Source organism: Leiobunum rupestre, chromosome 6, assembly GCF_980474605.1.
Source record: "Leiobunum rupestre chromosome 6, qqLeiRupe1.1.hap1, whole genome shotgun sequence".
In the NCBI taxonomy this organism is placed as follows: domain Eukaryota; kingdom Metazoa; phylum Arthropoda; class Arachnida; order Opiliones; family Sclerosomatidae; genus Leiobunum; species Leiobunum rupestre.
This window is the reverse complement of record NC_143389.1, coordinates 54,056,631-54,074,265: the sequence shown is the minus strand read 5'-3', so window position 1 is coordinate 54,074,265 and position 17,635 is coordinate 54,056,631. Positions and strand designations below refer to the sequence as shown.

The window sequence follows — 17,635 nt, the reverse complement described above, 5'->3', positions numbered from 1 at the left end:
TGTTTCATCACGATAACAAAAACGTCCGTTTGGAAAAAAAAGTACACGGTTTCGGGCCTTGGTTAAATTGCAATTCTTTCTCCTAGACGATTTTCCTCCGTTTATAATCCGGCTGTTGGCGTATCTATGGTGTAGTGGTTATCACGTCCGCCTCACACGCGGAAGGTCCCAAGTTCGAGCCCTGGTAGATACAGACTGATTTTCTTTTGGCTTGTGTTAGAACGAAATATTCGGAGTTTTCTACAAATTTTTAAAAAATTCAAAAAGTGCTACTTTCGGGTCCTCGGTAGTATAGTGGTGAGTATCCCCGCCTGTCACGCGGGAGACCGGGGTTCGATTCCCCGCCGGGGAGGCATAGCTAGCTGCATTTTTAAAAGATGGCAGAGAGGCATTTTGGTGTCAGCGATTCTGTTTCATCACGATAACAAAAGCGTCCGTTTGGAAAAAAAAGTACACGGTTTCGGGCCTTGGTTAAATTGCAATTCTTTCTCCTAGACGATTTTCCTCCGTTTATAATCCGACTATTGGCGTATCTATGGTGTAGTGGTTATCACGTCCGCCTCACACGCGGAAGGTCCCAAGTTCGAGCCCTGGTAGACACAGAATGATTTTCTTTTGGCTTGTGTTAGAACGAAATATTCGGAGTTTTCTACAAATGTTTAAAAAATTCAAAAAGTGCTACTTTCGGGTCCTCGGTAGTATAGTGGTGAGTATCCCCGCCTGTCACGCGGGAGACCGGGGTTCGATTCCCCGCCGGGGAGGCATAGCTAGCTGCATTTTTAAAAGATGGCAGAGAGGCATTTTGGTGTCAGCGATTCTGTTTCATCACGATAACAAAAGCGTCCGTTTGGAAAAAAAGTACACGGTTTCGGGCCTTGGTTAAATTGCAATTCTTTCTCCTAGACGATTTCCCTCCGTTTATAATCCGGCTATTGGCGTATCTATGGTGTAGTGGTTATCACGTCCGCCTCACACGCGGAAGGTCCCAAGTTCGAGCCCTGGTAGACACAGAATGATTTTCTTTTGGCTTGTGTTAGAACGAAATATTCGGAGTTTTCTACAAATTTTTAAAAAATTCAAAAAGTGCTACTTTCGGGTCCTCGGTAGTATAGTGGTGAGTATCCCCGCCTGTCACGCGGGAGACCGGGGTTCGATTCCCCGCCGGGGAGGCATAGCTAGCTGCATTTTTAAAAGATGGCAGAGAGGCATTTTGGTGTCAGCGATTCAGTTTCATCACGATAACAAAAGCGTCCGTTTGGAAAAAAAGTACACGGTTTCGGGCCTTGGTTAAATTGCAATTCTTTCTCCTAGACGATTTCCCTCCGTTTATAATCCGGCTATTGGCGTATCTATGGTGTAGTGGTTATCACGTCCGCCTCACACGCGGATGGTCCCAAGTTCGAGCCCTGGTAGATACAGAATGATTTCCTTTTGGCTTGTGTTAGAACGAAATATTCGGTGTTTTCTACAAATTTTTAAAAAATTCAAAAAGTGCCACTTTCGGGTCCTCGGTAGTATAGTGGTGAGTATCCCCGCCTGTCACGCGGGAGACCGGGGTTCGATTCCCCGCCGGGGAGGCATAGCTAGCTGCATTTTTAAAAGATGGCAGAGAGGCATTTTGGTGTCAGCGATTCTGTTTCATCACGATAACAAAAGCGTCCGTTTGGAAAAAAAGTACACGGTTTCGGGCCTTGGTTAAATTGCAATTCTATCTCCTAGACGATTTTCCTGCGTTTATAATCCGGCTATTGGCGTATCTATGGTGTAGTGGTTATCACGTCCGCCTCACACGCGGAAGGTCCCAAGTTCGAGCCCTGGTAGATACAGACTGATTTTCTTTTGGCTTGTGTTAGAACGAAATATTCGGAGTTTTCTACAAATTTTTAAAAAATTCAAAAAGTGCTACTTTCGGGTCCTCGGTAGTATAGTGGTGAGTATCCCCGCCTGTCACGCGGGAGACCGGGGTTCGATTCCCCGCCGGGGAGGCATAGCTAGCTGCATTTTTAAAAGATGGCAGAGAGGCATTTTGGTGTCAGCGATTCTGTTTCATCACGATAACAAAAGCGTCCGCTTGGAAAAAAAAAGTACACGGTTTCGGGCCTTGGTTAAATTGCAATTCTTTCTCCTAGACGATTTCCCTCCGTTTATAATCCGGCTATTGGCGTAACTATGGTGTAGTGGTTATCACGTCCGCCTCACACGCGGAAGGTCCCAAGTTCGAGCCCTGGTAGATACAGAATGATTTTCTTTTGGCTTGTGTTAGAACGAAATATTCGGAGTTTTCTACAAATTTTTAAAAAATTCAAAAAGGCTACTTTCGGGTCCTCGGTAGTATAGTGGTGAGTATCCCCACCTGTCTCGCGGGAGACCGGGGTTCGATTCCCCGCCGGGGAGGCATAGCTAGCTGCATTTTTAAAAGATGACAGAGAGGCATTTTGGTGTCAGCGATTCAGTTTCATCACGATAACAAAAGCGTCCGTTTGGAAAAAAAGTACACGGTTTCGGGCCTTGGTTAAATTGCAATTCTTTCTCCTAGACGATTTCCCTCCGTTTATAATCCGGCTATTGGCGTATCTATGGTGTAGTGGTTATCACGTCCGCCTCACACGCGGAAGGTCCCAAGTTCGAGCCCTGGTAGATACAGAATGATTTTCTTTTGGCTTGTGTTAGAACGAAATATTCGGAGTTTTCTACAAATTTTTAAAAAATTCAAAAAGGCTACTTTCGGGTCCTCGGTAGTATAGTGGTGAGTATCCCCACCTGTCTCGCGGGAGACCGGGGTTCGATTCCCCGCCGGGGAGGCATAGCTAGCTGCATTTTTAAAAGATGACAGAGAGGCATTTTGGTGTCAGCGATTCTGTTTCATCACGATAACAAAAGCGTCCGCTTGGAAAAAAAAAGTACACGGTTTCAGGCCTTGGTTAAATTGCAATTCTATCTCCTAGACGATTTTCCTGCGTTTATAAACCGGCTATTGGCGTATCTATGGTGTAGTGGTTATCACGTCCGCCTCACACGCGGATGGTCCCAAGTTCGAGCCCTGGTAGATTCAGAATGATTTCCTTTTGGCTTGTGTTAGAACGAAATATTCGGAGTTTTCTACAAATTTTTAAAAAATTCAAAAAGTGCTACTTTCGGGTCCTCGGTAGTATAGTGGTGAGTATCCCCGCCTGTCACGCGGGAGACCGGGGTTCGATTCCCCGCCGGGGAGGCATAGCTAGCTGCATTTTTAAAAGATGGCAGAGAGGCATTTTGGTGTCAGCGATTCTGTTTCATCACGATAACAAAAGCGTCCGCTTGGAAAAAAAAAGTACACGGTTTCAGGCCTTGGTTAAATTGCAATTCTATCTCCTAGACGATTTTCCTGCGTTTATAAACCGGCTATTGGCGTATCTATGGTGTAGTGGTTATCACGTCCGCCTCACACGCGGATGGTCCCAAGTTCGAGCCCTGGTAGATTCAGAATGATTTCCTTTTGGCTTGTGTTAGAACGAAATATTCGGAGTTTTCTACAAATTTTTAAAAAATTCAAAAAGTGCTACTTTCGGGTCCTCGGTAGTATAGTGGTGAGTATCCCCGCCTGTCACGCGGGAGACCGGGGTTCGATTCCCCGCCGGGGAGGCATAGCTAGCTGCATTTTTAAAAGATGGCAGAGAGGCATTTTGGTGTCAGCGATTCAGTTTCATCACGATAACAAAAGCGTCCGTTTGGAAAAAAAGTACACGGTTTCGGGCCTTGGTTAAATTGCAATTCTTTCTCCTAGACGATTTCCCTCCGTTTATAATCCGGCTATTGGCGTATCTATGGTGTAGTGGTTATCACGTCCGCCTCACACGCGGATGGTCCCAAGTTCGAGCCCTGGTAGATACAGAATGATTTCCTTTTGGCTTGTGTTAGAACGAAATATTCGGTGTTTTCTACAAATTTTTAAAAAATTCAAAAAGTGCCACTTTCGGGTCCTCGGTAGTATAGTGGTGAGTATCCCCGCCTGTCACGCGGGAGACCGGGGTTCGATTCCCCGCCGGGGAGGCATAGCTAGCTGCATTTTTAAAAGATGGCAGAGAGGCATTTTGGTGTCAGCGATTCTGTTTCATCACGATAACAAAAGCGTCCGTTTGGAAAAAAAGTACACGGTTTCGGGCCTTGGTTAAATTGCAATTCTATCTCCTAGACGATTTTCCTGCGTTTATAATCCGGCTATTGGCGTATCTATGGTGTAGTGGTTATCACGTCCGCCTCACACGCGGAAGGTCCCAAGTTCGAGCCCTGGTAGATACAGACTGATTTTCTTTTGGCTTGTGTTAGAACGAAATATTCGGAGTTTTCTACAAATTTTTAAAAAATTCAAAAAGTGCTACTTTCGGGTCCTCGGTAGTATAGTGGTGAGTATCCCCGCCTGTCACGCGGGAGACCGGGGTTCGATTCCCCGCCGGGGAGGCATAGCTAGCTGCATTTTTAAAAGATGGCAGAGAGGCATTTTGGTGTCAGCGATTCTGTTTCATCACGATAACAAAAGCGTCCGCTTGGAAAAAAAAAGTACACGGTTTCGGGCCTTGGTTAAATTGCAATTCTTTCTCCTAGACGATTTCCCTCCGTTTATAATCCGGCTATTGGCGTATCTATGGTGTAGTGGTTATCACGTCCGCCTCACACGCGGAAGGTCCCAAGTTCGAGCCCTGGTAGATACAGAATGATTTTCTTTTGGCTTGTGTTAGAACGAAATATTCGGAGTTTTCTACAAATTTTTAAAAAATTCAAAAAGGCTACTTTCGGGTCCTCGGTAGTATAGTGGTGAGTATCCCCACCTGTCTCGCGGGAGACCGGGGTTCGATTCCCCGCCGGGGAGGCATAGCTAGCTGCATTTTTAAAAGATGACAGAGAGGCATTTTGGTGTCAGCGATTCTGTTTCATCACGATAACAAAAGCGTCCGCTTGGAAAAAAAAAGTACACGGTTTCAGGCCTTGGTTAAATTGCAATTCTATCTCCTAGACGATTTTCCTGCGTTTATAAACCGGCTATTGGCGTATCTATGGTGTAGTGGTTATCACGTCCGCCTCACACGCGGATGGTCCCAAGTTCGAGCCCTGGTAGATTCAGAATGATTTCCTTTTGGCTTGTGTTAGAACGAAATATTCGGAGTTTTCTACAAATTTTTAAAAAATTCAAAAAGTGCTACTTTCGGGTCCTCGGTAGTATAGTGGTGAGTATCCCCGCCTGTCACGCGGGAGACCGGGGTTCGATTCCCCGCCGGGGAGGCATAGCTAGCTGCATTTTTAAAAGATGGCAGAGAGGCATTTTGGTGTCAGCGATTCTGTTTCATCACGATAACAAAAGCGTCCGTTTGGAAAAAAAGTACACGGTTTCGGGCCTTGGTTAAATTGCAATTCTTTCTCCTAGACGATTTCCCTCCGTTTATAATCCGGCTATTGGCGTATCTATGGTGTAGTGGTTATCACGTCCGCCTCACACGCGGAAGGTCCCAAGTTCGAGCCCTGGTAGATACAGACTGATTTTCTTTTGGCTTGTGTTAGAACGAAATATTCGGAGTTTTCTACAAATTTTTAAAAAATTCAAAAAGTGCTACTTTCGGGTCCTCGGTAGTATAGTGGTGAGTATCCCCGCCTGTCACGCGGGAGACCGGGGTTCGATTCCCCGCCGGGGAGGCATAGCTAGCTGCATTTTTAAAAGATGGCAGAGAGGCATTTTGGTGTCAGCGATTCTGTTTCATCACGATAACAAAAGCGTCCGTTTGGAAAAAAAGTACACGGTTTCGGGCCTTGGTTAAATTGCAATTCTTTCTCCTAGACGATTTTCCTCCGTTTATAATCCGACTATTGGCGTATCTATGGTGTAGTGGTTATCACGTCCGCCTCACACGCGGAAGGTCCCAAGTTCGAGCCCTGGTAGACACAGAATGATTTTCTTTTGGCTTGTGTTAGAACGAAATATTCGGAGTTTTCTACAAATGTTTAAAAAATTCAAAAAGTGCTACTTTCGGGTCCTCGGTAGTATAGTGGTGAGTATCCCCGCCTGTCACGCGGGAGACCGGGGTTCGATTCCCCGCCGGGGAGGCATAGCTAGCTGCATTTTTAAAAGATGGCAGAGAGGCATTTTGGTGTCAGCGATTCTGTTTCATCACGATAACAAAAGCGTCCGTTTGGAAAAAAAGTACACGGTTTCGGGCCTTGGTTAAATTGCAATTCTTTCTCCTAGACGATTTCCCTCCGTTTATAATCCGGCTATTGGCGTATCTATGGTGTAGTGGTTATCACGTCCGCCTCACACGCGGAAGGTCCCAAGTTCGAGCCCTGGTAGACACAGAATGATTTTCTTTTGGCTTGTGTTAGAACGAAATATTCGGAGTTTTCTACAAATTTTTAAAAAATTCAAAAAGTGCTACTTTCGGGTCCTCGGTAGTATAGTGGTGAGTATCCCCGCCTGTCACGCGGGAGACCGGGGTTCGATTCCCCGCCGGGGAGGCATAGCTAGCTGCATTTTTAAAAGATGGCAGAGAGGCATTTTGGTGTCAGCGATTCAGTTTCATCACGATAACAAAAGCGTCCGTTTGGAAAAAAAGTACACGGTTTCGGGCCTTGGTTAAATTGCAATTCTTTCTCCTAGACGATTTCCCTCCGTTTATAATCCGGCTATTGGCGTATCTATGGTGTAGTGGTTATCACGTCCGCCTCACACGCGGAAGGTCCCAAGTTCGAGCCCTGGTAGATACAGACTGATTTTCTTTTGGCTTGTGTTAGAACGAAATATTCGGAATTTTCTACAAATTTTTAAAAAAATTCAAAAAGTGCTACTTTCGGGTCCTCGGTAGTATAGTGGTGAGTATCCTCGCCTGTCACGCGGGAGACCGGTGTTCGATTCCCCGCCGGGGAGGCATAGCTAGCTGCATTTTTAAAAGATGGCAGAGAGGCATTTTGGTGTCAGCGATTCTGTTTCATCACGATAACAAAAGCGTCCGCTTGGAAAAAAAAAGTACACGGTTTCGGGCCTTGGTTAAATTGCAATTCTATCTCCTAGACGATTTTCCTGCGTTTATAATCCGGCTATTGGCGTATCTATGGTGTAGTGGTTATCACGTCCGCCTCACACGCGGATGGTCCCAAGTTCGAGCCCTGGTAGATACAGAATGATTTCCTTTTGGCTTGTGTTAGAACGAAATATTCGGAGTTTTCTACAAATTTTTAAAAAATTCAAAAAGTGCCACTTTCGGGTCCTCGGTAGTATAGTGGTGAGTATCCCCGCCTGTCACGCGGGAGACCGGGGTTCGATTCCCCGCCGGGGAGGCATAGCTAGCTGCATTTTTAAAAGATGGCAGAGAGGCATTTTGGTGTCAGCGATTCTGTTTCATCACGATAACAAAAGCGTCCGTTTGGAAAAAAAGTACACGGTTTCGGGCCTTGGTTAAATTGCAATTCTTTCTCCTAGACGATTTCCCTCCGTTTATAATCCGGCTATTGGCGTATCTATGGTGTAGTGGTTATCACGTCCGCCTCACACGCGGAAGGTCCCAAGTTCGAGCCCTGGTAGATACAGACTGATTTTCTTTTGGCTTGTGTTAGAACGAAATATTCGGAGTTTTCTACAAATTTTTAAAAAATTCAAAAAGTGCTACTTTCGGGTCCTCGGTAGTATAGTGGTGAGTATCCCCGCCTGTCACGCGGGAGACCGGGGTTCGATTCCCCGCCGGGGAGGCATAGCTAGCTGCATTTTTAAAAGATGGCAGAGAGGCATTTTGGTGTCAGCGATTCTGTTTCATCACGATAACAAAAGCGTCCGCTTGGAAAAAAAAAGTACACGGTTTCGGGCCTTGGTTAAATTGCAATTCTTTCTCCTAGACGATTTCCCTCCGTTTATAATCCGGCTATTGGCGTATCTATGGTGTAGTGGTTATCACGTCCGCCTCACACGCGGAAGGTCCCAAGTTCGAGCCCTGGTAGATACAGAATGATTTTCTTTTGGCTTGTGTTAGAACGAAATATTCGGAGTTTTCTACAAATTTTTAAAAAATTCAAAAAGGCCACTTTCGGGTCCTCGGTAGTATAGTGGTGAGTATCCCCACCTGTCTCGCGGGAGACCGGGGTTCGATTCCCCGCCGGGGAGGCATAGCTAGCTGCATTTTTAAAAGATGACAGAGAGGCATTTTGGTGTCAGCGATTCTGTTTCATCACGATAACAAAAGCGTCCGCTTGGAAAAAAAAAGTACACGGTTTCAGGCCTTGGTTAAATTGCAATTCTATCTCCTAGACGATTTTCCTGCGTTTATAAACCGGCTATTGGCGTATCTATGGTGTAGTGGTTATCACGTCCGCCTCACACGCGGATGGTCCCAAGTTCGAGCCCTGGTAGATTCAGAATGATTTCCTTTTGGCTTGTGTTAGAACGAAATATTCGGAGTTTTCTACAAATTTTTAAAAAATTCAAAAAGGTGCTACTTTCGGGTCCTCGGTAGTATAGTGGTGAGTATCCCCGCCTGTCACGCGGGAGACCGGGGTTCGATTCCCCGCCGGGGAGGCATAGCTAGCTGCATTTTTAAAAGATGGCAGAGAGGCATTTTGGTGTCAGCGATTCTGTTTCATCACGATAACAAAAGCGTCCGTTTGGAAAAAAAGTACACGGTTTCGGGCCTTGGTTAAATTGCAATTCTTTCTCCTAGACGATTTCCCTCCGTTTATAATCCGGCTATTGGCGTATCTATGGTGTAGTGGTTATCACGTCCGCCTCACACGCGGAAGGTCCCAAGTTCGAGCCCTGGTAGATACAGACTGATTTTCTTTTGGCTTGTGTTAGAACGAAATATTCGGAATTTTCTACAAATTTTTAAAAAAATTCAAAAAGTGCTACTTTCGGGTCCTCGGTAGTATAGTGGTGAGTATCCCCGCCTGTCACGCGGGAGACCGGGGTTCGATTCCCCGCCGGGGAGGCATAGCTAGCTGCATTTTTAAAAGATGGCAGAGAGGCATTTTGGTGTCAGCGATTCTGTTTCATCACGATAACAAAAGCGTCCGTTTGGAAAAAAAGTACACGGTTTCGGGCCTTGGTTAAATTGCAATTCTTTCTCCTAGACGATTTCCCTCCGTTTATAATCCGGCTGTTGGCGTATCTATGGTGTAGTGGTTATCACGTCCGCCTCACACGCGGAAGGTCCCAAGTTCGAGCCCTGGTAGATACAGACTGATTTTCTTTTGGCTTGTGTTAGAACGAAATATTCGGAGTTTTCTACAAATTTTTAAAAAATTCAAAAAGTGCTACTTTCGGGTCCTCGGTAGTATAGTGGTGAGTATCCCCGCCTGTCACGCGGGAGACCGGGGTTCGATTCCCCGCCGGGGAGGCATAGCTAGCTGCATTTTTAAAAGATGGCAGAGAGGCATTTTGGTGTCAGCGATTCTGTTTCATCACGATAACAAAAGCGTCCGTTTGGAAAAAAAGTACACGGTTTCGGGCCTTGGTTAAATTGCAATTCTTTCTCCTAGACGATTTTCCTCCGTTTATAATCCGACTATTGGCGTATCTATGGTGTAGTGGTTATCACGTCCGCCTCACACGCGGAAGGTCCCAAGTTCGAGCCCTGGTAGACACAGAATGATTTTCTTTTGGCTTGTGTTAGAACGAAATATTCGGAGTTTTCTACAAATGTTTAAAAAATTCAAAAAGTGCTACTTTCGGGTCCTCGGTAGTATAGTGGTGAGTATCCCCGCCTGTCACGCGGGAGACCGGGGTTCGATTCCCCGCCGGGGAGGCATAGCTAGCTGCATTTTTAAAAGATGGCAGAGAGGCATTTTGGTGTCAGCGATTCTGTTTCATCACGATAACAAAAGCGTCCGTTTGGAAAAAAAGTACACGGTTTCGGGCCTTGGTTAAATTGCAATTCTTTCTCCTAGACGATTTCCCTCCGTTTATAATCCGGCTATTGGCGTATCTATGGTGTAGTGGTTATCACGTCCGCCTCACACGCGGAAGGTCCCAAGTTCGAGCCCTGGTAGACACAGAATGATTTTCTTTTGGCTTGTGTTAGAACGAAATATTCGGAGTTTTCTACAAATTTTTAAAAAATTCAAAAAGTGCTACTTTCGGGTCCTCGGTAGTATAGTGGTGAGTATCCCCGCCTGTCACGCGGGAGACCGGGGTTCGATTCCCCGCCGGGGAGGCATAGCTAGCTGCATTTTTAAAAGATGGCAGAGAGGCATTTTGGTGTCAGCGATTCAGTTTCATCACGATAACAAAAGCGTCCGTTTGGAAAAAAAGTACACGGTTTCGGGCCTTGGTTAAATTGCAATTCTTTCTCCTAGACGATTTTCCTGCGTTTATAATCCGGCTATTGGCGTATCTATGGTGTAGTGGTTATCACGTCCGCCTCACACGCGGATGGTCCCAAGTTCGAGCCCTGGTAGATACAGAATGATTTCCTTTTGGCTTGTGTTAGAACGAAATATTCGGAGTTTTCTACAAATTTTAAAAAAATTCAAAAAGTGCCACTTTCGGGTCCTCGGTAGTATAGTGGTGAGTATCCCCGCCTGTCACGCGGGAGACCGGGGTTCGATTCCCCGCCGGGGAGGCATAGCTAGCTGCATTTTTAAAAGATGGCAGAGAGGCATTTTGGTGTCAGCGATTCTGTTTCATCACGATAACAAAAGCGTCCGTTTGGAAAAAAAGTACACGGTTTCGGGCCTTGGTTAAATTGCAATTCTTTCTCCTAGACGATTTCCCTCCGTTTATAATCCGGCTATTGGCGTATCTATGGTGTAGTGGTTATCACGTCCGCCTCACACGCGGAAGGTCCCAAGTTCGAGCCCTGGTAGATACAGACTGATTTTCTTTTGGCTTGTGTTAGAACGAAATATTCGGAGTTTTCTACAAATTTTTAAAAAATTCAAAAAGTGCTACTTTCGGGTCCTCGGTAGTATAGTGGTGAGTATCCCCGCCTGTCACGCGGGAGACCGGGGTGCGATTCCCCGCCGGGGAGGCATAGCTAGCTGCATTTTTAAAAGATGGCAGAGAGGCATTTTGGTGTCAGCGATTCTGTTTCATCACGATAACAAAAGCGTCCGTTTGGAAAAAAAAGTACACGGTTTCGGGCCTTGGTTAAATTGCAATTCTTTCTCCTAGACGATTTTCCTCCGTTTATAATCCGGCTATTGGCGTATCTATGGTGTAGTGGTTATCACGTCCGCCTCACACGCGGAAGGTCCCAAGTTCGAGCCCTGGTAGACACAGAATGATTTTCTTTTGGCTTGTGTTAGAACGAAATATTCGGAGTTTTCTACAAATTTTTAAAAAATTCAAAAAGTGCTACTTTCGGGTCCTCGGTAGTATAGTGGTGAGTATCCCCGCCTGTCACGCGGGAGACTGGGGTTCGATTCCCCGCCGGGGAGGCATAGCTAGCTGCATTTTTAAAAGATGGCAGAGAGGCATTTTGGTGTCAGCGATTCTGTTTCATCACGATAACAAAAGCGTCCGCTTGGAAAAAAAAAGTACACGGTTTCGGGCCTTGGTTAAATTGCAATTCTTTCTCCTAGACGATTTTCCTCCGTTTATAATCCGGCCATTGGCGTATCTATGGTGTAGTGGTTATCACGTCCGCCTCACACGCGGAAGGTCCCAAGTTCGAGCCCTGGTAGATACAGAATGATTTCCTTTTGGCTTGTGTTAGAACGAAATATTCGGAGTTTTCTACAAATTTTTAAAAAATTCAAAAAGTGCTACTTTCGGGTCCTCGGTAGTATAGTGGTGAGTATCCCCGCCTGTCACGCGGGAGACTGGGGTTCGATTCCCCGCCGGGGAGGCATAGCTAGCTGCATTTTTAAAAGATGGCAGAGAGGCATTTTGGTGTCAGCGATTCTGTTTCATCACGATAACAAAAGCGTCCGCTTGGAAAAAAAAAGTACACGGTTTCGGGCCTTGGTTAAATTGCAATTCTATCTCCTAGACGATTTTCCTGCGTTTATAATCCGGCTATTGGCGTATCTATGGTGTAGTGGTTATCACGTCCGCCTCACACGCGGAAGGTCCCAAGTTCGAGCCCTGGTAGATACAGAATGATTTCCTTTTGGCTTGTGTTAGAACGAAATATTCGGAGTTTTCTACAAATTTTTAAAAAATTCAAAAAGTGCCACTTTCGGGTCCTCGGTAGTATAGTGGTGAGTATCCCCGCCTGTCACGCGGGAGACCGGGGTTCGATTCCCCGCCGGGGAGGCATAGCTAGCTGCATTTTTAAAAGATGGCAGAGAGGCATTTTGGTGTCAGCGATTCTGTTTCATCACGATAACAAAAGCGTCCGTTTGGAAAAAAAGTACACGGTTTCGGGCCTTGGTTAAATTGCAATTCTTTCTCCTAGACGATTTCCCTCCGTTTATAATCCGGCTATTGGCGTATCTATGGTGTAGTGGTTATCACGTCCGCCTCACACGCGGAAGGTCCCAAGTTCGAGCCCTGGTAGATACAGACTGATTTTCTTTTGGCTTGTGTTAGAACGAAATATTCGGAGTTTTCTACAAATTTTTAAAAAATTCAAAAAGTGCTACTTTCGGGTCCTCGGTAGTATAGTGGTGAGTATCCCCGCCTGTCACGCGGGAGACCGGGGTTCGATTCCCCGCCGGGGAGGCATAGCTAGCTGCATTTTTAAAAGATGGCAGAGAGGCATTTTGGTGTCAGCGATTCTGTTTCATCACGATAACAAAAGCGTCCGCTTGGAAAAAAAAAGTACACGGTTTCGGGCCTTGGTTAAATTGCAATTCTATCTCCTAGACGATTTCCCTGCGTTTATAGTCCGGCTATTGGCGTATCTATGGTGTAGTGGTTATCACGTCCGCCTCACACGCGGATGGTCCCAAGTTCGAGCCCTGGTAGATACAGAATGATTTCCTTTTGGCTTGTGTTAGAACGAAATATTCGGAGTTTTCTACAAATTTTTAAAAAATTCAAAAAGTGCCACTTTCGGGTCCTCGGTAGTATAGTGGTGAGTATCCCCGCCTGTCACGCGGGAGACCGGGGTTCGATTCCCCGCCGGGGAGGCATAGCTAGCTGCATTTTTAAAAGATGGCAGAGAGGCATTTTGGTGTCAGCGATTCTGTTTCATCACGATAACAAAAGCGTCCGTTTGGAAAAAAAGTACACGGTTTCGGGCCTTGGTTAAATTGCAATTCTTTCTCCTAGACGATTTCCCTCCGTTTATAATCCGGCTATTGGCGTATCTATGGTGTAGTGGTTATCACGTCCGCCTCACACGCGGAAGGTCCCAAGTTCGAGCCCTGGTAGATACAGACTGATTTTCTTTTGGCTTGTGTTAGAACGAAATATTCGGAGTTTTCTACAAATTTTTAAAAAATTCAAAAAGTGCTACTTTCGGGTCCTCGGTAGTATAGTGGTGAGTATCCCCGCCTGTCACGCGGGAGACCGGGGTGCGATTCCCCGCCGGGGAGGCATAGCTAGCTGCATTTTTAAAAGATGGCAGAGAGGCATTTTGGTGTCAGCGATTCTGTTTCATCACGATAACAAAAGCGTCCGTTTGGAAAAAAAAGTACACGGTTTCGGGCCTTGGTTAAATTGCAATTCTTTCTCCTAGACGATTTTCCTCCGTTTATAATCCGGCTATTGGCGTATCTATGGTGTAGTGGTTATCACGTCCGCCTCACACGCGGAAGGTCCCAAGTTCGAGCCCTGGTAGACACAGAATGATTTTCTTTTGGCTTGTGTTAGAACGAAATATTCGGAGTTTTCTACAAATTTTTAAAAAATTCAAAAAGTGCTACTTTCGGGTCCTCGGTAGTATAGTGGTGAGTATCCCCGCCTGTCACGCGGGAGACTGGGGTTCGATTCCCCGCCGGGGAGGCATAGCTAGCTGCATTTTTAAAAGATGGCAGAGAGGCATTTTGGTGTCAGCGATTCTGTTTCATCACGATAACAAAAGCGTCCGCTTGGAAAAAAAAAGTACACGGTTTCGGGCCTTGGTTAAATTGCAATTCTATCTCCTAGACGATTTTCCTGCGTTTATAATCCGGCTATTGGCGTATCTATGGTGTAGTGGTTATCACGTCCGCCTCACACGCGGATGGTCCCAAGTTCGAGCCCTGGTAGACACAGAATGATTTTCTTTTGGCTTGTGTTAGAACGAAATATTCGGAGTTTTCTACAAATTTTTAAAAAATTCAAAAAGTGCTACTTTCGGGTCCTCGGTAGTTTAGTGGTGAGTATCCCCGCCTGTCACGCGGGAGACTGGGGTTCGATTCCCCGCCGGGGAGGCATAGCTAGCTGCATTTTTAAAAGATGGCAGAGAGGCATTTTGGTGTCAGCGATTCTGTTTCATCACGATAACAAAAGCGTCCGCTTGGAAAAAAAAAGTACACGGTTTCGGGCCTTGGTTAAATTGCAATTCTTTCTCCTAGACGATTTTCCTCCGTTTATAATCCGGCCATTGGCGTATCTATGGTGTAGTGGTTATCACGTCCGCCTCACACGCGGAAGGTCCCAAGTTCGAGCCCTGGTAGATACAGAATGATTTCCTTTTGGCTTGTGTTAGAACGAAATATTCGGAGTTTTCTACAAATTTTTAAAAAATTCAAAAAGTGCTACTTTCGGGTCCTCGGTAGTATAGTGGTGAGTATCCCCGCCTGTCACGCGGGAGACTGGGGTTCGATTCCCCGCCGGGGAGGCATAGCTAGCTGCATTTTTAAAAGATGGCAGAGAGGCATTTTGGTGTCAGCGATTCTGTTTCATCACGATAACAAAAGCGTCCGCTTGGAAAAAAAAAGTACGCGGTTTCGGGCCTTGGTTAAATTGCAATTCTATCTCCTAGACGATTTTCCTGCGTTTATAATCCGGCTATTGGCGTATCTATGGTGTAGTGGTTATCACGTCCGCCTCACACGCGGATGGTCCCAAGTTCGAGCCCTGGTAGACACAGAATGATTTTCTTTTGGCTTGTGTTAGAACGAAATATTCGGAGTTTTCTACAAATTTTTAAAAAATTCAAAAAGTGCTACTTTCGGGTCCTCGGTAGTTTAGTGGTGAGTATCCCCGCCTGTCACGCGGGAGACTGGGGTTCGATTCCCCGCCGGGGAGGCATAGCTAGCTGCATTTTTAAAAGATGGCAGAGAGGCATTTTGGTGTCAGCGATTCTGTTTCATCACGATAACAAAAGCGTCCGCTTGGAAAAAAAAAGTACACGGTTTCGGGCCTTGGTTAAATTGCAATTCTTTCTCCTAGACGATTTTCCTCCGTTTATAATCCGGCTATTGGCGTATCTATGGTGTAGTGGTTATCACGTCCGCCTCACACGCGGAAGGTCCCAAGTTCGAGCCCTGGTAGATACAGAATGATTTCCTTTTGGCTTGTGTTAGAACGAAATATTCGGAGTTTTCTACAAATTTTTAAAAAATTCAAAAAGTGCCACTTTCGGGTCCTCGGTAGTATAGTGGTGAGTATCCCCGCCTGTCACGCGGGAGACCGGGGTTCGATTCCCCGCCGGGGAGGCATAGCTAGCTGCATTTTTAAAAGATGGCAGAGAGGCATTTTGGTGTCAGCGATTCTGTTTCATCACGATAACAAAAGCGTCCGTTTGGAAAAAAAGTACACGGTTTCGGGCCTTGGTTAAATTGCAATTCTTTCTCCTAGACGATTTCCCTCCGTTTATAATCCGGCTATTGGCGTATCTATGGTGTAGTGGTTATCACGTCCGCCTCACACGCGGAAGGTCCCAAGTTCGAGCCCTGGTAGATACAGACTGATTTTCTTTTGGCTTGTGTTAGAACGAAATATTCGGAGTTTTCTACAAATTTTTAAAAAATTCAAAAAGTGCTACTTTCGGGTCCTCGGTAGTATAGTGGTGAGTATCCCCGCCTGTCACGCGGGAGACCGGGGTTCGATTCCCCGCCGGGGAGGCATAGCTAGCTGCATTTTTAAAAGATGGCAGAGAGGCATTTTGGTGTCAGCGATTCTGTTTCATCACGATAACAAAAGCGTCCGCTTGGAAAAAAAAAGTACACGGTTTCGGGCCTTGGTTAAATTGCAATTCTATCTCCTAGACGATTTCCCTGCGTTTATAATCCGGCTATTGGCGTATCTATGGTGTAGTGGTTATCACGTCCGCCTCACACGCGGATGGTCCCAAGTTCGAGCCCTGGTAGATACAGAATGATTTCCTTTTGGCTTGTGTTAGAACGAAATATTCGGAGTTTTCTACAAATTTTTAAAAAATTCAAAAAGTGCCACTTTCGGGTCCTCGGTAGTATAGTGGTGAGTATCCCCGCCTGTCACGCGGGAGACCGGGGTTCGATTCCCCGCCGGGGAGGCATAGCTAGCTGCATTTTTAAAAGATGGCAGAGAGGCATTTTGGTGTCAGCGATTCTGTTTCATCACGATAACAAAAGCGTCCGTTTGGAAAAAAAGTACACGGTTTCGGGCCTTGGTTAAATTGCAATTCTTTCTCCTAGACGATTTTCCTCCGTTTATAATCCGGCTATTGGCGTATCTATGGTGTAGTGGTTATCACGTCCGCCTCACACGCGGAAGGTCCCAAGTTCGAGCCCTGGTAGACACAGAATGATTTTCTTTTGGCTTGTGTTAGAACGAAATATTCGGAGTTTTCTACAAATTTTTAAAAAATTCAAAAAGTGCTACTTTCGGGTCCTCGGTAGTATAGTGGTGAGTATCCCCGCCTGTCACGCGGGAGACTGGGGTTCGATTCCCCGCCGGGGAGTCATAGCTAGCTGCATTTTTAAAAGATGGCAGAGAGGCATTTTGGTGTCAGCGATTCTGTTTCATCACGATAACAAAAGCGTCCGTTTGGAAAAAAAGTACACGGTTTCGGGCCTTGGTTAAATTGCAATTCTTTCTCCTAGACGATTTCCCTCCGTTTATAATCCGGCTATTGGCGTATCTATGGTGTAGTGGTTATCACGTCCGCCTCACACGCGGAAGGTCCCAAGTTCGAGCCCTGGTAGATACAGACTGATTTTCTTTTGGCTTGTGTTAGAACGAAATATTCGGAGTTTTCTACAAATTTTTAAAAAATTCAAAAAGTGCTACTTTCGGGTCCTCGGTAGTATAGTGGTGAGTATCCCCGCCTGTCACGCGGGAGACTGGGGTTCGATTCCCCGCCGGGGAGGCATAGCTAGCTGCATTTTTAAAAGATGGCAGAGAGGCATTTTGGTGTCAGCGATTCTGTTTCATCACGATAACAAAAGCGTCCGTTTGGAAAAAAAGTACACGGTTTCGGGCCTTGGTTAAATTGCAATTCTTTCTCCTAGACGATTTCCCTCCGTTTATAATCCGGCTATTGGCGTATCTATGGTGTAGTGGTTATCACGTCCGCCTCACACGCGGAAGGTCCCAAGTTCGAGCCCTGGTAGATACAGACTGATTTTCTTTTGGCTTGTGTTAGAACGAAATATTCGGAGTTTTCTACAAATTTTTAAAAAATTCAAAAAGTGCTACTTTCGGGTCCTCGGTAGTATAGTGGTGAGTATCCCCGCCTGTCACGCGGGAGACTGGGGTTCGATTCCCCGCCGGGGAGGCATAGCTAGCTGCATTTTTAAAAGATGGCAGAGAGGCATTTTGGTGTCAGCGATTCTGTTTCATCACGATAACAAAAGCGTCCGTTTGGAAAAAAAGTACACGGTTTCGGGC

The 17,635-nt window shown here is 45.9% G+C and overlaps 54 non-coding genes across 54 annotated transcripts; all 54 read left to right on the top strand.

Annotated features, from left to right (window-relative positions):
- The first annotated feature begins 120 nt into the window (after window positions 1–120).
- On the top strand, window positions 121–193 carry TRNAV-CAC (transfer RNA valine (anticodon CAC)). The gene has a single exon. It is a non-coding gene; the product is annotated as a tRNA-Val (tRNA).
- An 87-nt stretch (window positions 194–280) lies between these two features.
- Window positions 281–352, top strand: TRNAD-GUC (transfer RNA aspartic acid (anticodon GUC)). Its single transcript has one exon. It is a non-coding gene; the product is annotated as a tRNA-Asp (tRNA).
- A 337-nt stretch (window positions 353–689) lies between these two features.
- TRNAD-GUC (transfer RNA aspartic acid (anticodon GUC)) lies at window positions 690–761 on the top strand. Its single transcript has one exon. It is a non-coding gene; the product is annotated as a tRNA-Asp (tRNA).
- A 336-nt stretch (window positions 762–1,097) lies between these two features.
- On the top strand, window positions 1,098–1,169 carry TRNAD-GUC (transfer RNA aspartic acid (anticodon GUC)). The gene has a single exon. It is a non-coding gene; the product is annotated as a tRNA-Asp (tRNA).
- Window positions 1,170–1,345: 176 nt separating this feature from the next.
- On the top strand, window positions 1,346–1,418 carry TRNAV-CAC (transfer RNA valine (anticodon CAC)). Its single transcript has one exon. It is a non-coding gene; the product is annotated as a tRNA-Val (tRNA).
- Window positions 1,419–1,505: 87 nt separating this feature from the next.
- On the top strand, window positions 1,506–1,577 carry TRNAD-GUC (transfer RNA aspartic acid (anticodon GUC)). Its single transcript has one exon. It is a non-coding gene; the product is annotated as a tRNA-Asp (tRNA).
- A 176-nt stretch (window positions 1,578–1,753) lies between these two features.
- Window positions 1,754–1,826, top strand: TRNAV-CAC (transfer RNA valine (anticodon CAC)). The gene has a single exon. It is a non-coding gene; the product is annotated as a tRNA-Val (tRNA).
- An 87-nt stretch (window positions 1,827–1,913) lies between these two features.
- TRNAD-GUC (transfer RNA aspartic acid (anticodon GUC)) lies at window positions 1,914–1,985 on the top strand. Its single transcript has one exon. It is a non-coding gene; the product is annotated as a tRNA-Asp (tRNA).
- Window positions 1,986–2,570: 585 nt separating this feature from the next.
- On the top strand, window positions 2,571–2,643 carry TRNAV-CAC (transfer RNA valine (anticodon CAC)). Its single transcript has one exon. It is a non-coding gene; the product is annotated as a tRNA-Val (tRNA).
- A 496-nt stretch (window positions 2,644–3,139) lies between these two features.
- TRNAD-GUC (transfer RNA aspartic acid (anticodon GUC)) lies at window positions 3,140–3,211 on the top strand. Its single transcript has one exon. It is a non-coding gene; the product is annotated as a tRNA-Asp (tRNA).
- Window positions 3,212–3,549: 338 nt separating this feature from the next.
- On the top strand, window positions 3,550–3,621 carry TRNAD-GUC (transfer RNA aspartic acid (anticodon GUC)). Its single transcript has one exon. It is a non-coding gene; the product is annotated as a tRNA-Asp (tRNA).
- Window positions 3,622–3,797: 176 nt separating this feature from the next.
- Window positions 3,798–3,870, top strand: TRNAV-CAC (transfer RNA valine (anticodon CAC)). The gene has a single exon. It is a non-coding gene; the product is annotated as a tRNA-Val (tRNA).
- Window positions 3,871–3,957: 87 nt separating this feature from the next.
- TRNAD-GUC (transfer RNA aspartic acid (anticodon GUC)) lies at window positions 3,958–4,029 on the top strand. The gene has a single exon. It is a non-coding gene; the product is annotated as a tRNA-Asp (tRNA).
- A 176-nt stretch (window positions 4,030–4,205) lies between these two features.
- TRNAV-CAC (transfer RNA valine (anticodon CAC)) lies at window positions 4,206–4,278 on the top strand. Its single transcript has one exon. It is a non-coding gene; the product is annotated as a tRNA-Val (tRNA).
- Window positions 4,279–4,365: 87 nt separating this feature from the next.
- Window positions 4,366–4,437, top strand: TRNAD-GUC (transfer RNA aspartic acid (anticodon GUC)). The gene has a single exon. It is a non-coding gene; the product is annotated as a tRNA-Asp (tRNA).
- A 178-nt stretch (window positions 4,438–4,615) lies between these two features.
- On the top strand, window positions 4,616–4,688 carry TRNAV-CAC (transfer RNA valine (anticodon CAC)). Its single transcript has one exon. It is a non-coding gene; the product is annotated as a tRNA-Val (tRNA).
- Window positions 4,689–5,184: 496 nt separating this feature from the next.
- On the top strand, window positions 5,185–5,256 carry TRNAD-GUC (transfer RNA aspartic acid (anticodon GUC)). Its single transcript has one exon. It is a non-coding gene; the product is annotated as a tRNA-Asp (tRNA).
- A 176-nt stretch (window positions 5,257–5,432) lies between these two features.
- Window positions 5,433–5,505, top strand: TRNAV-CAC (transfer RNA valine (anticodon CAC)). The gene has a single exon. It is a non-coding gene; the product is annotated as a tRNA-Val (tRNA).
- An 87-nt stretch (window positions 5,506–5,592) lies between these two features.
- Window positions 5,593–5,664, top strand: TRNAD-GUC (transfer RNA aspartic acid (anticodon GUC)). The gene has a single exon. It is a non-coding gene; the product is annotated as a tRNA-Asp (tRNA).
- Window positions 5,665–6,000: 336 nt separating this feature from the next.
- TRNAD-GUC (transfer RNA aspartic acid (anticodon GUC)) lies at window positions 6,001–6,072 on the top strand. The gene has a single exon. It is a non-coding gene; the product is annotated as a tRNA-Asp (tRNA).
- Window positions 6,073–6,408: 336 nt separating this feature from the next.
- Window positions 6,409–6,480, top strand: TRNAD-GUC (transfer RNA aspartic acid (anticodon GUC)). The gene has a single exon. It is a non-coding gene; the product is annotated as a tRNA-Asp (tRNA).
- A 176-nt stretch (window positions 6,481–6,656) lies between these two features.
- Window positions 6,657–6,729, top strand: TRNAV-CAC (transfer RNA valine (anticodon CAC)). The gene has a single exon. It is a non-coding gene; the product is annotated as a tRNA-Val (tRNA).
- Window positions 6,730–7,067: 338 nt separating this feature from the next.
- On the top strand, window positions 7,068–7,140 carry TRNAV-CAC (transfer RNA valine (anticodon CAC)). Its single transcript has one exon. It is a non-coding gene; the product is annotated as a tRNA-Val (tRNA).
- An 87-nt stretch (window positions 7,141–7,227) lies between these two features.
- On the top strand, window positions 7,228–7,299 carry TRNAD-GUC (transfer RNA aspartic acid (anticodon GUC)). The gene has a single exon. It is a non-coding gene; the product is annotated as a tRNA-Asp (tRNA).
- A 176-nt stretch (window positions 7,300–7,475) lies between these two features.
- Window positions 7,476–7,548, top strand: TRNAV-CAC (transfer RNA valine (anticodon CAC)). Its single transcript has one exon. It is a non-coding gene; the product is annotated as a tRNA-Val (tRNA).
- Window positions 7,549–7,635: 87 nt separating this feature from the next.
- Window positions 7,636–7,707, top strand: TRNAD-GUC (transfer RNA aspartic acid (anticodon GUC)). The gene has a single exon. It is a non-coding gene; the product is annotated as a tRNA-Asp (tRNA).
- Window positions 7,708–7,885: 178 nt separating this feature from the next.
- Window positions 7,886–7,958, top strand: TRNAV-CAC (transfer RNA valine (anticodon CAC)). The gene has a single exon. It is a non-coding gene; the product is annotated as a tRNA-Val (tRNA).
- A 497-nt stretch (window positions 7,959–8,455) lies between these two features.
- Window positions 8,456–8,527, top strand: TRNAD-GUC (transfer RNA aspartic acid (anticodon GUC)). Its single transcript has one exon. It is a non-coding gene; the product is annotated as a tRNA-Asp (tRNA).
- A 176-nt stretch (window positions 8,528–8,703) lies between these two features.
- On the top strand, window positions 8,704–8,776 carry TRNAV-CAC (transfer RNA valine (anticodon CAC)). Its single transcript has one exon. It is a non-coding gene; the product is annotated as a tRNA-Val (tRNA).
- An 88-nt stretch (window positions 8,777–8,864) lies between these two features.
- TRNAD-GUC (transfer RNA aspartic acid (anticodon GUC)) lies at window positions 8,865–8,936 on the top strand. Its single transcript has one exon. It is a non-coding gene; the product is annotated as a tRNA-Asp (tRNA).
- A 176-nt stretch (window positions 8,937–9,112) lies between these two features.
- Window positions 9,113–9,185, top strand: TRNAV-CAC (transfer RNA valine (anticodon CAC)). The gene has a single exon. It is a non-coding gene; the product is annotated as a tRNA-Val (tRNA).
- Window positions 9,186–9,272: 87 nt separating this feature from the next.
- On the top strand, window positions 9,273–9,344 carry TRNAD-GUC (transfer RNA aspartic acid (anticodon GUC)). The gene has a single exon. It is a non-coding gene; the product is annotated as a tRNA-Asp (tRNA).
- A 336-nt stretch (window positions 9,345–9,680) lies between these two features.
- On the top strand, window positions 9,681–9,752 carry TRNAD-GUC (transfer RNA aspartic acid (anticodon GUC)). Its single transcript has one exon. It is a non-coding gene; the product is annotated as a tRNA-Asp (tRNA).
- Window positions 9,753–10,088: 336 nt separating this feature from the next.
- TRNAD-GUC (transfer RNA aspartic acid (anticodon GUC)) lies at window positions 10,089–10,160 on the top strand. The gene has a single exon. It is a non-coding gene; the product is annotated as a tRNA-Asp (tRNA).
- A 176-nt stretch (window positions 10,161–10,336) lies between these two features.
- TRNAV-CAC (transfer RNA valine (anticodon CAC)) lies at window positions 10,337–10,409 on the top strand. Its single transcript has one exon. It is a non-coding gene; the product is annotated as a tRNA-Val (tRNA).
- Window positions 10,410–10,496: 87 nt separating this feature from the next.
- On the top strand, window positions 10,497–10,568 carry TRNAD-GUC (transfer RNA aspartic acid (anticodon GUC)). Its single transcript has one exon. It is a non-coding gene; the product is annotated as a tRNA-Asp (tRNA).
- Window positions 10,569–10,744: 176 nt separating this feature from the next.
- TRNAV-CAC (transfer RNA valine (anticodon CAC)) lies at window positions 10,745–10,817 on the top strand. The gene has a single exon. It is a non-coding gene; the product is annotated as a tRNA-Val (tRNA).
- Window positions 10,818–11,563: 746 nt separating this feature from the next.
- On the top strand, window positions 11,564–11,636 carry TRNAV-CAC (transfer RNA valine (anticodon CAC)). Its single transcript has one exon. It is a non-coding gene; the product is annotated as a tRNA-Val (tRNA).
- Window positions 11,637–11,973: 337 nt separating this feature from the next.
- Window positions 11,974–12,046, top strand: TRNAV-CAC (transfer RNA valine (anticodon CAC)). The gene has a single exon. It is a non-coding gene; the product is annotated as a tRNA-Val (tRNA).
- Window positions 12,047–12,133: 87 nt separating this feature from the next.
- Window positions 12,134–12,205, top strand: TRNAD-GUC (transfer RNA aspartic acid (anticodon GUC)). The gene has a single exon. It is a non-coding gene; the product is annotated as a tRNA-Asp (tRNA).
- A 176-nt stretch (window positions 12,206–12,381) lies between these two features.
- Window positions 12,382–12,454, top strand: TRNAV-CAC (transfer RNA valine (anticodon CAC)). The gene has a single exon. It is a non-coding gene; the product is annotated as a tRNA-Val (tRNA).
- An 87-nt stretch (window positions 12,455–12,541) lies between these two features.
- TRNAD-GUC (transfer RNA aspartic acid (anticodon GUC)) lies at window positions 12,542–12,613 on the top strand. The gene has a single exon. It is a non-coding gene; the product is annotated as a tRNA-Asp (tRNA).
- Window positions 12,614–12,791: 178 nt separating this feature from the next.
- Window positions 12,792–12,864, top strand: TRNAV-CAC (transfer RNA valine (anticodon CAC)). Its single transcript has one exon. It is a non-coding gene; the product is annotated as a tRNA-Val (tRNA).
- An 87-nt stretch (window positions 12,865–12,951) lies between these two features.
- On the top strand, window positions 12,952–13,023 carry TRNAD-GUC (transfer RNA aspartic acid (anticodon GUC)). Its single transcript has one exon. It is a non-coding gene; the product is annotated as a tRNA-Asp (tRNA).
- A 176-nt stretch (window positions 13,024–13,199) lies between these two features.
- TRNAV-CAC (transfer RNA valine (anticodon CAC)) lies at window positions 13,200–13,272 on the top strand. The gene has a single exon. It is a non-coding gene; the product is annotated as a tRNA-Val (tRNA).
- Window positions 13,273–14,428: 1,156 nt separating this feature from the next.
- On the top strand, window positions 14,429–14,501 carry TRNAV-CAC (transfer RNA valine (anticodon CAC)). The gene has a single exon. It is a non-coding gene; the product is annotated as a tRNA-Val (tRNA).
- A 747-nt stretch (window positions 14,502–15,248) lies between these two features.
- Window positions 15,249–15,321, top strand: TRNAV-CAC (transfer RNA valine (anticodon CAC)). Its single transcript has one exon. It is a non-coding gene; the product is annotated as a tRNA-Val (tRNA).
- Window positions 15,322–15,408: 87 nt separating this feature from the next.
- Window positions 15,409–15,480, top strand: TRNAD-GUC (transfer RNA aspartic acid (anticodon GUC)). The gene has a single exon. It is a non-coding gene; the product is annotated as a tRNA-Asp (tRNA).
- Window positions 15,481–15,656: 176 nt separating this feature from the next.
- TRNAV-CAC (transfer RNA valine (anticodon CAC)) lies at window positions 15,657–15,729 on the top strand. The gene has a single exon. It is a non-coding gene; the product is annotated as a tRNA-Val (tRNA).
- Window positions 15,730–15,816: 87 nt separating this feature from the next.
- On the top strand, window positions 15,817–15,888 carry TRNAD-GUC (transfer RNA aspartic acid (anticodon GUC)). Its single transcript has one exon. It is a non-coding gene; the product is annotated as a tRNA-Asp (tRNA).
- Window positions 15,889–16,066: 178 nt separating this feature from the next.
- TRNAV-CAC (transfer RNA valine (anticodon CAC)) lies at window positions 16,067–16,139 on the top strand. Its single transcript has one exon. It is a non-coding gene; the product is annotated as a tRNA-Val (tRNA).
- Window positions 16,140–16,226: 87 nt separating this feature from the next.
- Window positions 16,227–16,298, top strand: TRNAD-GUC (transfer RNA aspartic acid (anticodon GUC)). The gene has a single exon. It is a non-coding gene; the product is annotated as a tRNA-Asp (tRNA).
- A 584-nt stretch (window positions 16,299–16,882) lies between these two features.
- TRNAV-CAC (transfer RNA valine (anticodon CAC)) lies at window positions 16,883–16,955 on the top strand. Its single transcript has one exon. It is a non-coding gene; the product is annotated as a tRNA-Val (tRNA).
- A 335-nt stretch (window positions 16,956–17,290) lies between these two features.
- Window positions 17,291–17,363, top strand: TRNAV-CAC (transfer RNA valine (anticodon CAC)). Its single transcript has one exon. It is a non-coding gene; the product is annotated as a tRNA-Val (tRNA).
- Window positions 17,364–17,635: the final 272 nt, after the last annotated feature.